Here is a 15,789-nt window from a genome sequence, read left to right on the forward strand (position 1 = left end):
TAGTTGTGGTACATATATACAGTGAAATATTACTCAGCCATAAAAAGGAATGCCTTTGAGTCAGTTCTAATGAGGTAGATGAACCTTGAGCCTGTTAAGAGTGAAGAAAAACAAATATCGTATATTAACGCATATGTATGGAATCTAAAAGGTACTGGTGAACCTGTTTGCAGGCCAGCAATAGAGATGCAGACAGAACAGACTTGTGGACACAACAGAGGAAGGAGTGGGAGGGACAAATTGAGAGAGTATGATTGAAACATATACACTGCCATATGTAAACAGATAGCCAGTGGGAAGCTGCTATATAGCACAGGAGCTCAGCTCAGTGCTCTGTGATGACCTAGAGGGGTGGGATGGGGTGGGAGGTGGGAGGGCACTTCAGGAGGGAGGGGACATAGGTACACTTACGACTGATTCATGTTGTTGTATGGCAGAAGCCAACACAGTATTGTAAAGCAGTTATCCTCCAATTAAAAATAAAATTTTTAAAAACTGTGGCATTGGTGCCAAAATAGACAGATGAGGCAAGGGGACCACAGCCGAGCCATGTAGACACACTGAGTGCAGTGTTGCTAACTGGTGGGGCAAAAACAGAGTGTTGGATAAAAGCTATTGACAGTTGGTGAACCATTTGGAAAGGAAATCATCTTGGTGGATTTATACACATACAAGTAGAAACGTCTGTTTGGCAAAAGATACCATAATATTAAAATCAGAAAAATATTTACAAAATATTCTGGATAAACTCGAGTAATTCACAGATGGCCTTTTTCACTTCTCTGTAGCCCAAGGACTGCACACTGTTTCTGCGAGGGGCTTTCTGGTCTCTGTGCCAGCAACTCAGTTCTGCCGTTTGAGTGCAAAAACAGCCACAGGAAATAACACAAATGAAGACCATACTTGTCCTAACAGAACTTTACAAAAGCAGATGGGATATACCTCCTGCCTTGTTCTTTTTTCTCAGGATGTTTTGGTAGTTCTGGGTCTTCACCAGTTCCATATACATTTTAGGATTATTTGTTCTAGTTCTGTGAAAAATATCATGGGTAATTTGATAGGGATCGCATTCAATTTGTAGATTGCTTTGGGTAGCATGGCCATTTTAATGTTGTTAACTCTTCCAATCCAAGAGCATGGGATATCTTTCCATTTCTTTGAATCATCTTCCATTTCCTTTATTAATGTTTATAGTTCTTAGCATGTAATTCCTTCACCTTCTTGGTCAGGTTTAGTCCCAAGTATTTTATTTTATTTTTTGATGTGATTTTGAAAGGAATTGTTTTATTTTTACATTTCCTCTCAATATTTTATTGTTAGTGTAAAGAAATGCGACCAATTTCTGTATGCTAACACTGCAATTCTACTACCTCACTGAACCCGTTTATCAGTTTTGATAGTTTTTGGATTTACTAAACTGAACCTTCAGGGTTTTCTATACATAGTTCCATGTCATCTGCATGTAATGGCAGATTTACCTCATTATGTCAAGGACTTGCTGTGAGAATGAGCAGACTCTAAGGGGGGGTGCACTCAATTACAACCAGGACTCAGACCTTACAAACTGCTCTGCCTACCCACCCACACCCCAACTCCTTGTTATTCCAGTAGCCAGCCCCTCTGAGCAGAGCCTTGACTCTGCTCCAAGGACCAGACTTCACAATCAGGAGCTCTTATTTCAGTAGTTCATTTCTTTAATTCTCCACTTGGAGGGGTAAAAGTCTAATCACCATTGGTTTAATTGCTTATTTAATAAATCAAACTACATTTTTTTTTTTACTAAATCTTGCTCATCAGTAAACAGTCATCATTTGAGTTCTCAATATGCTAAAAATTGATTTTTCCAAGGAAGATAATTAAACAGTATTTGGTATAAAAAATTCCTATACATAGGCAGGAAGACACCTTCTTCATGTCTAACATCTCAACTCCCATGGTTAGATGACTGCAGACAGACAGTATATAATATTAATGTTTTTTATATTAATATAACCTAATATTAATATATAAATAATCACTAAGAAGTCTAGCAATCTCACAGATTGCTAAGAAAGATGCAAAGCTTCCCACTAGAAAAATAGGCAGAGAGCTTAAAAAAGCAATTCATAAGAAAAGTGACAACCAGTCAACAAAAGCTGTTTCCCTGGTGGCTCAGGGGTAAAGAATCTACCTGCAATGTAGGAGACCTGGGTTTGATCCCTAAGTCAGGAAGATCCCCTGGAGAAGGGCATGGCAACCCACTCCAGTCTTCTTGCCTGGATAATCTCATGGACAGAGGAGCCTGGCAGGCTGTAGTCCATGGGGTTGCAAAGAGTTGAACACAACTGAGCAACTAACACTTACTTAATCTTTGCAGTAATAAAAGAAAATATAAATTAAAACAGAGATGGACAGTTAAATACAGTAAGTCCCCTCCATATGAACAAGTGCCACTCTGAGAGCCCCATTGTAAGTCCAATTTGTTCCTGAGTCCAACAAAGTCAGCCCAGGTGTCCAACTAACATATGCGGCTATATAGTACCACACTGTGGTAGCTGTATAATACTTTTTACACAAATACCACATAAAAAACAAACACGAAAAAGAGAAAACAGTTTTAATCTTATAGCACAGTACCCTGAAAAGTACATTAGTACCAGCTGCATCACCGCTGCTTTTACACTTGCTTCTAGACATCCTGAGTTTGAAATAAAGTCACAGTCTATGCAGGATTGTACAGTAAAGTACACCTGAGCACAACCACGTGTAGAGGGCACACTCATGTGATAGTGTACACCAGACACGTGAACTAACTCTCAAGAGTGGACTTGTGAACACACGTTCACATATTTGAAAGCCTACAACTTGAAGGTTCGCACGTAGGGTTTACTGTATCAGAGTAGCGAGCAAGTGGAAGTTACCAAGTGTGCCTGGCGTTCCACACTTGGGGCCACGGTGTGATTTGGTGCAAAGAGCCTGAACACAGATGTCAAGAGGCCTGGGTCCCAGTTCTAGTTCCACAGAGTACAGCCTGGGGACCCTGTGAGTGACAGGAACTCCGTTGTGCCTGTTTGGGCACCTGATGGGTGTGAGTGTTTCCAGCATGACGTGGCACACCGTGGGTTCCCCTGGACGCTCGGCCGCTTTTCACCTTGTCCCACAAGTGCACATGCTGACCGCAGCCTTTGGGAACTGGCCCACGTGCCCCAGGGGAGGCTTCTACCCAGAGGACACAGGTGGAGACCTGCCTGGTGCCTGTGGGGAGAGTTAACCTGCCTGTGAGAGTAGAGAGCTGGGGGGCTTGGGAACACCAGAATCTGGGGTGGGGTGGGGTGGGGATAGTGCCAAGGCCCTGCTCGCTAGGTTACCATCCAGTCCATTCTTTCAAGCTTGCAGCTCAGCAGATCCATTCCATATCCGTTCTTCTTCTTAAGCAACATTTTTTTCATACAAAAGAAGCAAAAATTTGCTCACAGCTTGATTCTGAAACTGCTGGGAAGACATAACCCACAGCTTGCCTTCCCAGCTCTGAGTGACTGTATGAGCTCGGGGTGTGCTGGGGCTGAGCCTTGAGCAAAGGTCCTACATTTCTTGGCTTTCTCTGGAGCCCACCCAGCACACCAACTCCACCAGCTCACTTCCATGGAATCCCAGCTTTGAGTTTCTCCTTTCCCTAAACCTGAAAGTCGGAGCCAGGGCGCGATCAAAGAGACCCAGCCGTGTTTGGTTGGTGTGTTTGCCAAGTCATGCGGAATAAAGCTGCAGGGCTGGGTAAGTTATGCAGCTGGAACCTGCTCCATGCTCACGCTGACCTAATGGAGAAGAGGCAGAGTCTGTGAGGAGGCAGGGGTGAGAGGGAACCCGGGCCTGCAGACCCCAGAACCCTGCTGCCTTCAGGCCCAAGGACTCTGTGTGCGGTGAGCGTGGAGCAGAGTGTCTGCGGGTGTAACCTGATCCTGGAAGCTCCCAGTCCCCTGCCCTGTGGTGTCGGGGGATCATGGCCCCTGTGTTGCAGGCCGGGGAGGTTCCAGGTCATGATGGTGCAGATGGTGAGCGGAGATGTCCGCAGTGGGCATCCCTGGACCTGTCGTGTGTTTCTTTTCTTTGTCAAGCTCAGTGATTCTTTGGCCTGCTGTTCTGTCTGCCTTACCAAGCTGTGGTGCTCTCTCATTTTTAAGGAAATTGCAAGTCTTTTTTTTTTTTTTCTTAAGATTTAAAAAGAATCTTTATTTGGCTGCCCCTGGTCTTAGTTGTGGCATGTGGAATCTTTAGTTGTGGCATGTGGGATCCAGTTCTCTGACCAGGGATCTAAACAGCACACCCTCCACTGGGAGCATGGAGTCTTAGCCATGGGGCCACCAGGCACATCCCTGTGGCGTTCCCTTGGATAGAAAGGAAGGGACCAAAGAAAGCCCAGGGAAGTCGTTCTTTCTGGACTTTACGCTTTGCTCTGTCCATCTCGCACCACACCCTCTATGTCCTCTCAGGTTTGCTCAGCCCGGCTGCCTAGGGACCTTGCTTCTGGCCCAGTGGGGAGGTCCTGCCCTATGTCAGCTCCCTGGATCTCCTGGAAGCTGAAGGTGTGTCTGGCGCACAGCTGCCCTGTCGTACAGGTTGTTGAGCTGGTCCTCGTGGAGAGGAGGAGAGGGGGCCAGTCAGGCTCAAGAGGACATGGGAAGGCTGCTGCTTTCTCTCCACCTCCAGGTCATGTGTAAATCCCAGCTTTCCAGTGGCAACTGAAAAAATGCACACCTGGTGAGTTGAGAGTTAGGTTTTATTCAGTGGACACACTGAGGGCTAAAGCCTGAGGAACTGCCTCTCAGATACCTCTGAGGGACACCTCCAAAGAGGCAAGCAGGGAGCCAGGGCATTTTAGAGCTTTTGCAACAAAATCCAGGTAGTCCAAATATCAAAAAATTAGTATTAATTAAAGAAAACCAGTCATTTCAAGTTAAGGAACTTGGCGTGTTTTTGTGTGTGGGAAGAGACAGGCCCTGGGCTCCCTGAAGGTGCTCCTCTGACACAGGCGCCCACCAGCCGAGGCCAGCGCCCTGCTCCTCTTCATCCTGCAGCCCTCCAGGGTGCATGCTTGTGTGGGAGGGTGGGGGCGCTGCAGCAGCTGAGGGCGCCATGGGCAACTGTTCTCTCCATCCTGAGCTCCTGCAGCGCTCTGGTCCAGCTGACTCCATGGTGGCAGCATCCTTTGTTTACTGATACGGAGGTGAGGTCTTAGTTCACGCCAGCACCTAGCTACCTGGAGGGGCAGGTAACATACCTGGAGTGCACCAGAGGTTTGCCCAGGGAGAGGGTGCACACCCTTCCCAGCCCTACAAGGCCCATGGGGAGGAGCTCCTCAGCCTAGAACCTGCAACTTTGCAGGGAACACACAGCCAGCTCGGTATCTGTTGCCCCCTGCCTGCCCAGCCTCCCCTACCCCCCGTGATTGCCTCTCCCGGTAAAGCCCCAGCCCATAGACTTTGCCACAGACTCTGGCTTTCTAGAGAACATGGCCTCAGCACAAGGTCATTGGCAGATTGGGTGTGTGCTCCAGTGGTCCCTGTGAAGTGCTGGGAGGGTGGTCATCATGGGCATCCTCAGGACTGGTCTAGTGTGATGCCGGTGCGCTGAGAAAGAGCGGAATGCTCTCTCTCCTCTCCAGCACCTGCAATGTGGCTAACATGCAGTTGTTGGGTGGGGGAGTGAGTGAAGGTGCCTGTGGCTATAAACCTTGTTTAAATCAAAAGCCCATATAATTTGAATCATCTGTTTTAAGCCATGCATACTCATCTGTTCATTTCAGTCGCTCAGTCACAGTCGTATCTGACTCTTTGTGACCCCATGGCTTCCCTGTCCTTCACCAACTCCTGGAGCTTGCTCAAACTCATGTCCATCGAGTCAGTGATGCCATCCAACCATCTCATCCTCTGTCGTTCCCTTCTCCTCCTGCCTTCAATCTTTCCTAGCATCAGAGTCTTCTCCAGTGAGTCAGTTTTTTGCATCAGGTGGCCAAAGTATTAGAGCTTGAGCTTCAGCATCCGTCCTTCCAATGAAGATTCAGGACTAATTTCCTTTAGGATTGGCTGGTTTGATCTCCTTGCAGTCCAAAGGACTCTCAAGAGTCTTCTCTAGCACCACAGTTCAAAAGCACCAATGATTCAGCATTCAGCTATCTTTATGGTCCAATTCTCACATCTGTACATGACTACTGGAAAAACCATAGCTTTGACCAGATGGACATTTGTCAGCAAAGTAGTATTTCTGCTTTTTGCTATGCTGTCTAGGTTGGTCATAGTATTTCTTCCAAGGAGCAAGCGTCTTTTAATTTCATGGCTGCAGTCACCATCTGCAGTGATTTTGGAGCCCAAGAAAATAAAGTCTGACACTGTTTCCATTGTTTCCCCATCTATTTGCAATGCAGTGATAGGACCGGATGCCATGATCTTCAGTTTTTGAATGTTGAGTTTTAAGCCAGCTTTTTCAGTCTCCTCTTCACTTTCTGCCATAAGGGTGGTATCATCTGCATATCTGAGGTTATACTTATAACCCATATAATAATCAGTTAAAAGAGGAAGAAATTAGTCTCTCCCATGTGACTGTTCTTTCCCTTTTTTCATCATAAAAAGTTCCATGGTTTCTTGATTTCAGTTCAGTAACTTTCATACATTTCTTTCTTACTGAGAGCATAGCTGTTCTCACTCTCTTGTTGGTTTTATTGACTGTTGAATTGACATCTGCTTTGAGCTAATCTTCACTTCGAGAAGAAGAATGGAGCTTTTGCAATCAGGGTTTGATGGCCCGATTTATCTTGTACTGGCAGCTAGAAAGAAAGTCAGGTTTCCAGCAATGCCTTCTGTGCTGGCTTCCAGGTTTGTCACTAACACTCCTTTTCTGGGAGATTGCTCCTGCTGCCTGGAGAGAACTCAGCACGTCGGGAGGCCACACACACCGATGTCCAGAAGCCCCACTTTAACCCCATTAGCTTTGAGAGTACTTGGTGGGTCTCAGAGGGTCTCTGCCTCCCTTCAGCTGTTTCAGGGGCCCATTGTAGACATTGTTCCCCTGAGTCTCCTAGTTCAGGAGGGAGAGGGAGGGCGACACTCTGCTTGTCCAAGTTGTGCAAGCTTGTGCACGTTCTCAAGTCATGGCTTCATTCATCATTCTGTGTCTCCTGGTCTCGGGTGGAACAAAGAGATGAGATTTTTCTTGAATACTTCGTTTTTACAAATAATACACTAGACATTGATGAAAATGAACAATGAAACATATGGGAAGAGGAAGAGCTCTCCTGGAAACCCCATCCCCAGGTTCCCCACCATCGCATCAGCCACAGAGGTGCTGCCACCCTGGTCAGCATTCTGGCAGCCAGATCCCCTCCCCCCAGCCCCCCACCCTCAAGTGCACTTAATGTTTGAAACCCTTAACCTTATCCTTTTTCAGAAACACGTCATGTTCAATATGTCCATATTTCCACTTAGTGTTTTTTGGACTTAACATTTTACAGCGTTTTCTAACCGTGCTGCATGTCTAACTTTGTATTTCCTTTTGTTACTTGCACATCTGTGTAGGCAGCATTTTATATATATTTTTAGTACCTTGCCAAGTAGAAGTATCATCACTTATTTAGAAAGTTTAGTCACTCAGTCTTGTCCAACCCTTTGCGACCCCACAGACTGTAGCCTACCAGGCTCCTCCGTCCATGGGATTTTCCAGGCAAGAGTACTGGAGTGGGTTGCCATTTCCTTCTCTAGAGGATCTTCCCGACCCAGGGATCGAACCTGGGTCTCCCACATTGTAGGCAGACGCTTTATTGTCTGAGCCACTAGGGAAGTCATTTATTTAAGCATCCCATTATTGTAGGTGCTTCATGTAAAATACAGATGTAATAACCCTTTCTGGGTCATAGCTCCTATAAATATTTTTGTGATCTGTTATTTGACTTAAATAGTCTTAAGACTTATATATAGCCTTAAGATAATCCTAAATTTCTTTTCTAGAGTTTTGCTCATTCTCTTTTTATTCCCACTTTGTGATTTGATTTTCTTCATAGTATGATTTGAGGTTTTGTTATTGTTTTTTTTTTTTAGTATAAGGTAAACATCTTTCATAAATTGCTAATGAATTACCCCCAACAAAGACAAAATTGTAATGTTAGGAAATGTTGTGGGCTTCTGTGTCTGGCACCAGAAAGACCAAGAACAGAACAACTAGCGAAACAACTAGAATACACAAAACAAGCTGTGAAGTCCAGCTGTGTTGATAGTTCCAATTAAGGTAAATAGACAGACTGCTTCATTTAGAAGACAAAGATTGTCAGATTAGATTTTTGAGTGTGTTTGCTATTGCATCTGCCCCACTCTGCCTTGAGGCTGGCTTGTGCAAAGACCCTCTGCCCATGGCTTGTGGTGGAGTTCAGCCAAGAGAACTTCAGCAGAATAGAAGGAGGAAAGTGGTACTTCTGTGTGAGTTATTTATCCCTCCAGCATCCCTTGGGGTCACGCCCTCCCTTCCCCTTGCCTGTAGGCTATAGTACACCTGTGGGCTTAGCACCACTTCTGTTTCTAGCCCTGGGGAACCCCGTCATCCCTTGCCTCTGCTCATTGTTGTTAAGCCGCTTCAATCGTGTCCGACTCTGGGACCCCATGGACTGTAGCCTGCCAGGCTGCTCTGTCCATGGGATTCTCCAGGCAAGAATACTGAAATGGGTAGCCATTTCCTTCTGCAGGGGATTTTCCCAGCCCCAGGGATCGAACCCACATCTCTTGCGTCTCCTGCATTGGCAGGCAGATTCTTTACCACTGAACCACCTAGGAAGCCATTGGATTATCTGAGTTTAATTATGCTATCTGCTTCATGCTGCGCCTGACTGAGAGAGCTATATGTAAGAACAATATCTAAACTACAAGAAAACTGCAAAGTTAAGAATCAGTGGATGGTAAAAGGTAGCCCAAGAAAATGTTAACCAAAGAAACCGATGTAGTTCCGTTAACATTGGAGAAACAAACGTTAAGGTGGAAAGCCTTCCTGAAGCTGGAAGGAGGATCACAGATGTTGATAAAAGATTTGGTTCAGTCCTGATGTGGCCTCGAAATATATAAAGCAAAAATTTGTTAAAACTCCAAAGAGAAAAAGACTAACACACAAGGTGGGAGGTTTAGTGTACCTCAAGTACATTTGATAGGCAAAACAGCAAGTCAGTAGGGAGAGAATTCTGAACATCACAGTTGAAAATTAGGTCCAACCAGTGGACCTACACACAATGACCGAAGAACACACTCACCTTTCCAGCGCAAGGTGGATTGTTTATGAGAATTGGGCACATCGTGGGCCATTTGGCAAGCTTCAGGCTATTTCCAAGGACTGGTAGTATATAAACCCTGTCCTCTGAGAGTACACGTAAGAAATCAAAACTTAAGAGGTTACTAGAAAAAGCCTATACATTTGATAGTGGAGCAACACTACTAAATGACTCGTGCCAAAGGAAAATACCATAATTTAAAATAGGAGATCGTTGGAACTGGATGATTATAAAAATACTGCCAATCCAAACAGGTAGTGCGGGTTAAATAGAGGTGACAGAGGGAGGCCTAGCCCCGAGTGAAGGAAAAAAACAAGCTGCTCTTCCCCATGCTCTCCCTGTGGATCCGGATTTTACGTGTGACCATCTTCCTTCTGCCTGAAGAGCTGCTTCTCCATTTCTTAGCCTGCTGGCCATGACTCTTCCCTGCTTGGGTTTATCTCAAAATATCTTTATTTCAGCCCATCTTTTGGTTTGTTTTTAAGGATAGGTTTACTTATTGACACGCTGATTTTGACTCTGCTGACAGGAATGAAGGCGAGGGTGCCATGGCTCCACCTATTTCTCAACAGTTATTTTCACTGGATCCTGGGTCAGCCCTGTTTCTTTTTTATTATTTCAGCACTTTAAAAATCGTACATTTTCTTCCCGTCTCCACTGTTTCTGATGCGAAGTGCTTGCATTTACTATGAAAACAAGCATTGTTTACATCTGAGCTAGCTGGCATGCTATGATAACATTTCCGTTCTCGTTTTGTTCTGGCTAGCAAGTTTGCTGAATACGAAATCAATAAACAAAAAGTGTGTTTTCACATTCCAGCATGCAGAACCTCTAACCATTCTTAGTGCCTCACTGATAAATAGAAAAGGACCCCCACACATGTGAGAAGTTTATGCAACATCAAAACAGACACAGACCTTATAGAAAACAAACCCCGGGGGAAAGAAGCAACTCAGGCAGCAAAAGCAAACAAGAGCAGGACCAGAAAATTTCAAGAAAACTGCAGCTGGTGTTGTAAAATAGAAACATGGAGTAGGGAAAAACCCACTTCTTCCTCCCTTCTGTGTTTCTCTCTCTGCCTCTGTTGTTCACTCAGAGGTCTTCACTTCAGGTCCCAAATGTGTGGGGTTTTCCCCAGGACAGGCAATTCTCTGCAGCTTCACCTGGGTGTTCTACAATGTAACTCCTTTCTGGCACCACCTGCCACGGAACAGCATCAGCCCTGCAGACTGAGGGTTCAGTCCCACAAGACTATCTGCCCCCTCTTCCCCACCCCACTGTACTTGGTACACCAGTTGTAAGCCTGGGTTATCACCTGTGCTTTTGACCGACTGCCTGTAGATCTGAAGACCCCCTCCTTGAGTTCAGTTCAGTCAGTTCAGTCATTCAGTAGTGTCCAACTCTTTGTGGCCCTGTGGACTACAGCACACCAGGCTTTCCTGTCCTTCACCAACTCATGAGCTTGCTCAAACTTATGTCCATCGAGTCAGTGATGCCATCCAACCATCTCTTCTCTGTCATCCTCTTCTCCTCCTGCTTTCAATCTTTTCCAGCATCAGGGTCTTTTCCAGTGAGTCAGTTCTTTGCGTCAGGTGGCCAAAGTATTAGAGCTTAAGCTTCAGCATCAGTTCTTCCAGTGAATATTCAGGACTTGGATTTCTTTGGAAGGAATGATGTTAAAGCTGAAACTCCAGTACTTTGGCCACCTCATGCGAAGAGTTGACTCATTGGAAAAGACTCTGATGCTGGGAGGGATTGGGGTCAGGAGGAGAAGGGGACGACAGAGGATGAGATGGCTGGCTGACATCACTGACTCGATGGACATGGGTCTGAGTGAACTCCGGGAGTTGGTGATGGACAGGGAGGCCTGGAGTGCTGTGATTCATGGGGTCACAAAGAGTCGGACACAACTGAGTGACTGAACTGAACTAAACTGAACTGAACTGAATTTCCTTTAGGATTGACTGATTTGATCTCCCTGCAGTCCAAAGGACTCTCAAGAGTCTTATCCAGCAGCACAGTTCAAAAGCATCAATTCTTTGGCACTCAGCCTTCTTTATGGTCCAACTCTCACATCCATACATGACTACTGGAAAAACCATAGCTTTGATTAGACGGACCTTTGTCAGCAAAGTAATGTCTCTGCATTTTAAAATGCTATCTAGGTTTGTCATAGCTTTTCTTCCAAGGAGCAAGCGTCTTTTAATTTCATGGCTGCAGTCACCATCTGCAGTGATTTTGGAGCCCAAGAAAATAAAGTCTGTCACTGTTTCCATTGTTTTCCCATCTATTTGCCATGAAGTGATGGGACTGGATGCCATGATCTTAGTTTTCTGAATGTTGAGTTTTAAGCCAGCTTTTTCGCTCTCATCTTTCAGCTTCATCAAGAGGTACTTTAGTTCCTCTTCGCTTTCTGCCATAAGAGTGTGAGGATGGCGGAGATTTAGTAAATTCTTTGTTGTTCATAACTTTGCTTATGGCTGAAGAAAAGCCAGGAATTCAAAAGGATTGGTTCAGAGCCCTTAATCTAACAAAATCTTGCCCCCACATCTAGCTTGTTTGGATTAGCGCTTAATTCAAAATGCTGGAAAAGAAAAGCGATACCATTGGTGGTACTTTCCCATTGGCAAACTCTGCCTTAGTCTTGCCTTAATTCTTGTTCTCTCTTTGAATAGGAATAACCCTGTTTGTTTATTAGGAGCTCAGTTCATTGAGAGGAAATGCACTGAAGACAGTGAATGAAGACAAGGCCATTTGTCGGCAGCCTCGGGCATCAGCTTGGATTATCCTCTCCTCTCCCAGCAGTGCTGCCCAAGCATTTGAGCAGGCAAATGTGCCCTTCCTTCTTCTAGGGGCTCAGGAATCTGATGAAGAGACAGCCAAGGCATTGGGATCAGGGCATCTTTTAAGAACCCTTTCCTGGAAACTAAGGAGTGAATGGTACTGGTTGGGTTTTTGTAAGCACACCTTGTGCAGATTTGACCAATAAGCAGTACATTCTTGTTAAAAGGTCCTACTGCTCTGGATGAAGGTCCTGTTGAGTGTCGGCTGGCTGGGTCTCTGGTCTAACCCTGGATGGAGTCCTGTGGAGTATGGACTGGGTCTTTGTTGCCCTGGATGCAGTTCTGTGGAGTGTGGACTGGGTCTCTGCTCTAAACCTGGATGGAGTCCTATGGATTGTGGGCTGGGTCTCTGCTCTAAACCTGGATGGAGTCCTATGGAATGTGGGCTGGGTCTCTGCTCTAAACCTGGATGGAGTCCTATGGAGTGTGGGCTGGGTCTCTGCTCTAAACCTGGATGGAGTCTTATGGAGTGTGGGCTGGGTCTCTGCTCTAAACCTGGATGGAGTCCTATGGAGTGTGGGCTGGGTCTCTGCTCTAAACCTGGATGGAGTCCTATGGAGTGTGGGCTGGGTCTCTGCTCTAAACCTGGATGGAGTCCTATGGAGTGTGGGCTGGGTCTCTGCTCTAAACCTGGATGGAGTCCTGTGGAGTGTGGGCTGGGTCTCTGCTATAAACCTGGATGGTGGGTCTTCTGCTTCCTGCTTGGTTTTTCCCTCTGCGTCTCCTCTCCTCACAGCAAGGGCGGACTCTGGGCATGGTAAGAGTGCTGGGAGCTGGCACGGCTATGGGCTACATCCTCAGGGTTGTTGATGGGTGTGGAGTCGGGGGAGGGGGCTCAGGGACCACCCTGCAGCTGAGAGCACAGAGCTGCACTTCCACATGAGTCACTTTTCTGAATCTCTACCATCGTTAAAGTCATTTCATTCCCCAGGCCGATCTGTGAAGTAGGTGTTGTTAATGTGATCCCACTTCACAGATGAGGACGCTGAAGAACAGGGAGAGTGAGTACTTTGCCTGAGGCCTCACAGCTAGCAGGTGGCCGAATCAGGATTCAAAGCCGGGTCCTTGCTCTGCCAGCCTCGCCTGGCGCCTCCTCCTGTGACCCAGGCTATAGGCTGTCTGTGACTGCAGACATTCGAAAACAACTTCGATGCCTGTCAAGGGCATTGTTAGTAAGTGATGCCACATCTCTCTGAGGCAGTGATGGAAAGATCAGCAGGATGTGTTTTAATGGAAAATCCCAAGTGCAGAATATGCTGCCAGGTGTGTTGATAAAAGGGACGGGGCAGAATATGTATTCATGTTTGCTTGGATAAGAATAAAACACCTCCAGAAGGATGCTCAAGAAACAGGTAGCCGAGTAGCCGTGGACAGAGATGGTGGCTCGGGCAGGCAGGTTGGGGGGACTTCCACTCTGCTCCCTCTGTACTTGTAGATTTTGAGCCTTCACATTTATTTCAGAAATGTAAATCAAAAGCACTGGGCCTCAGCTTTTTCACGTTTGCTTCCTTGACTGTATAACCAGTTTGTTTCTTTGTTGTTGTTCAGTCACTAAGTCATGTTCGACTCTTTTTGACCCCGTGGACTGCAGCATGCCAGGCTTCCCTGTCCTTCACCATCTCCTGGAGCTTGCTCAAATTCATATCCAAGGAGTCGGTGATGCCATTCAACCATCTCATCCTCTGTCGTCCCCTTCTCCTCCTGCCTTCAATCTTTCCCAGCATCAGGGTCTTTTCCAGTGAGTTGGCTCTTCACGTCGGGTGGCCAGAGTGTTGGAGCTTCAGCTTCAGCATCAGTCCTTCCAATGAATATTCAGGGTTGATTTCCTTTAGGATTCACTGGTTTGATCTCGTTTAAAAAAAAAATTATTTATTTGGCTGCACCTGGTCTTAGTTGCGGCACACAGGATCTTTAGTTATGGCATATAGGATTTAGTTCCCCGACCAGGGATCAAACCTGGGCCCCCTTCAGGGGGAGCAGAGAGTGTGGAGTCCTAGCCACTAGACCACCAGGGAAGTCCCTGTTTATAGATTTTTAAACTAAACTTAATGATTTAATATTTATATATATGAAAGGTAATATATGCCATGTTTGTTTGTTTGTTTTTAAATCAAACCATCCACAAGGGAAAACAATAAAAATGAAGCCTCTCTTCCATTCCTGAACCCCAGCCTCCCCTCTCGGCCTCCCTTCCAGGCCTCCCTGCAAGACAGGTCCTCCTGCTGGTTTCTTGGAATTATTTTTCTTGTCAGCTTTATCGAGATATAATTGGCATGTGGCCCTGAGAAGCATAAGGTTACAGCACAGTGACTTATGCATAGGGAGAAGTGATTGCTGCAGTCAGTCTCCCTAATGTCCTACCCATCATGTCCTACAGACACACAAGGAAGGAAAGAAGCTGGTTTCTCCTCTTGACAAGAACTCTTAGGAGCTGTTCCCATGGTTTTTTGGTATTGGTTCTGCTCTCCCCGCTCACACACAGGCTGTTCTGATCCCAAGCTTGGAGCAGCCTCCCTTCTCTTGTTTGTCCTACCAAACCTCTGCCTAAAATAAGCATCTAACTTTAGTGACAAGGCCTTTGGTGGGGTTTCTAGAGACATAATACAAAGTTGAAATAAATCTCAACTCTGATTACAGCTCGTAGAGCCCTCGTTGCTGCCTGTGGTCATATACTCCCCTATGCAGTCACTATGCAGTGTTCCTCACTCAGCACCTCACAAAGCCCAGAGCTTTGTGGTTGCGAGGTGTAGCTGTCATTTGATCCCTGGGGCTTGAGAATGCATGGTGCTTCCTAGCCTGGCTGTGTTTGCTGCACCTGGGCCCACATGAAGCATTTCCCTGTCAGTGTCACTTGCTGTGTTGGGGACTTGGCCACGGAAAGAGCCACACCCTCTGGAGACATGTCCCAGGGGACAGTCAGCCCAGGACAGGTCCCTTACCTGCTTTAATCCTGGTCGGGCCGGGAGGGCCTGAGCCTGACTTGGGGGCTTTGGTGGCTGCAGCTCTCAGGGGCTGGGACCTTATCTGGCCAGGATGCTGGGTAAAAGAAACCAGTCCTGATCTGTCCCCCGCTGCATGACAGAACCAGTTCCTGTGGAGTCAGCCCTCTTCTCAATAAATCCTGTGCAGCTGGGGTGACCGGAGCCCGTTAGCGCGAGCCGAGGCTTGTCCTTAGGCCAATCACACTGGCCCTCGGCCCCTCACCTGCACGATGATGACGTCAGTGACCCTCCCGACACAGTCCCATGGCCCCGAATGCTGGCCACACATGTTGAGAGAGGGAGGCAGCCTGCAGTCGTGTCTACCCCCGCCCTTGTGGGCTGTATTACATCAGTGATCCCACCTGCACGGTGCAGGCCAGGTTCCCCTTCTCCTCACACCTGATCATATCCAGCTACCTGAGCCTCGTTCTCTCATAGAGGCAGCAGGGTGGTCCCTGCTGCTCCCTGTCCCCCTCCCTACACATGCAGACCAGCGAGGGTACCAGTCATCTTTCTGTTTCCAAGACCCGCCATCCTGTGACCCAGGGTGGAGACCCTAGCTAGTATGTCGGAACACACGGGACGAGGCTGAGGGCCCGCCTGACCCAGATCCATCCCCTGGATTTTCCCAGACAGGGAGGGAGCTACCCATTGTTGGGGTGGGAGTCGTTTGGTGGGGAGGGGCTGCACC

General features: G+C 46.8%; 1 protein-coding gene across 2 annotated transcripts in view; it reads left to right on the forward strand.

Moving 5' to 3' along the window:
* PCSK6 (proprotein convertase subtilisin/kexin type 6) overlaps nt 1-15,789 on the forward strand; it is a 169,790-nt gene that overhangs the window by 134,217 nt on the left and 19,784 nt on the right. The gene's annotated exons all lie outside the window — the stretch shown is intronic.

This window comes from Bos mutus, chromosome 21 (genome assembly GCF_027580195.1).
Source record: "Bos mutus isolate GX-2022 chromosome 21, NWIPB_WYAK_1.1, whole genome shotgun sequence".
NCBI lineage: Eukaryota > Metazoa > Chordata > Mammalia > Artiodactyla > Bovidae > Bos > Bos mutus.